Consider the following 1188-nt stretch of genomic DNA (forward strand, 5'->3'; position numbering starts at 1 on the left):
CCTTCTTATTTTATAATATAGATTGTTGCTATATTATCCACATAAATGGCATGAAATAAACTAAGGAAAGCTCTGTTCCATGGTTGCATGTTGTTTTCTACTGGGGGTTTTGCCAGGATAGTTGTATTGATTGGGAAGTATGATCTTTTCGCACTGCTGGTCAACATATCTGTGTTATTTGTATCTTGATAAACAAGCCAGAGAAGCAGAATCCAGAAGTCTGTAATATAGGTTCTTGAAAATAAGAGTAAGAGCCAGCTTTCTACTAGGCAGAGCTGCTGTGACTGTCCCAGCCACATTACACACTGTGCCTGTCTCCACACGAGCATGGATGTTTGTTTGCCTGTGGACAACTGGCAGCAGGACACCTTGTGCCACTGATGGTTGTCTCGGGGGTGCCTATGCCACGTGCCCTCTGGTACACAGCAGATTACCCTTTGTGGGGTAGGGGAGGCTGGGGCTAGCAGCCTTAACTGGGGGCCTCCTGGGACTGCAGCAGTGGCAAACCTGCCGCTCAGAGCCTGGCCGCCAGCTGGACGATGGCTCTGGCCAGCCGGGCTTCCATTGTGAGTGGTACCCAGTACCCCTGTGTGTGCCACTCCGCTTCTTCTTGCATGGGATTTTTTGACCCCTGGATATCCTCGGGTGAAAAAACCACTGTGCTGTTACCGTGCAGCATGGACAACAGCTGAATATGCCTTATGTAGCACCACAGATGTGCCTGCGGCACCACATACTGCACAGCTGCGCTTGTCCGGACACAGCCTGTGAGGGCTCCACCCATCCCACCTTTTAGAGCGGGTAGATATTACAATTTGCAGATTTCTATCAGGTATCTGCACAATATCCACGGGGGTAAAATGTTGGAGTTTTGCCACAAGACTAAATCTAGTGGATTACAGCCCAGCCACAGAACACAGAATATAATTTTGATTATATTCCCTCCCATTGTCCATCAATAGCCAGGGGAATAACTTTGTCAGAGTCCATTATAAATGACATTTTTCCAGATCCTTTCTCTAGTGCCTTGACTCAACCTGAAGGAATAGTTATCCATATGTACAGAATATTTTGAATGAATCTCGGGACAGTCTCAGGAGAGACCCCATGAAGAATACATACTCAGCCAGTGGCATTCCAGAGGTGGGGATGAGGATGGGCCATGGTCCCCGAGCTCAGGGCTGTGGG

This window comes from Crocodylus siamensis, chromosome 5 (assembly GCF_052110815.1).
Source record: "Crocodylus siamensis isolate JL-2025a chromosome 5, ASM5211081v1, whole genome shotgun sequence".
In the NCBI taxonomy this organism is placed as follows: Eukaryota; Metazoa; Chordata; order Crocodylia; family Crocodylidae; genus Crocodylus; species Crocodylus siamensis.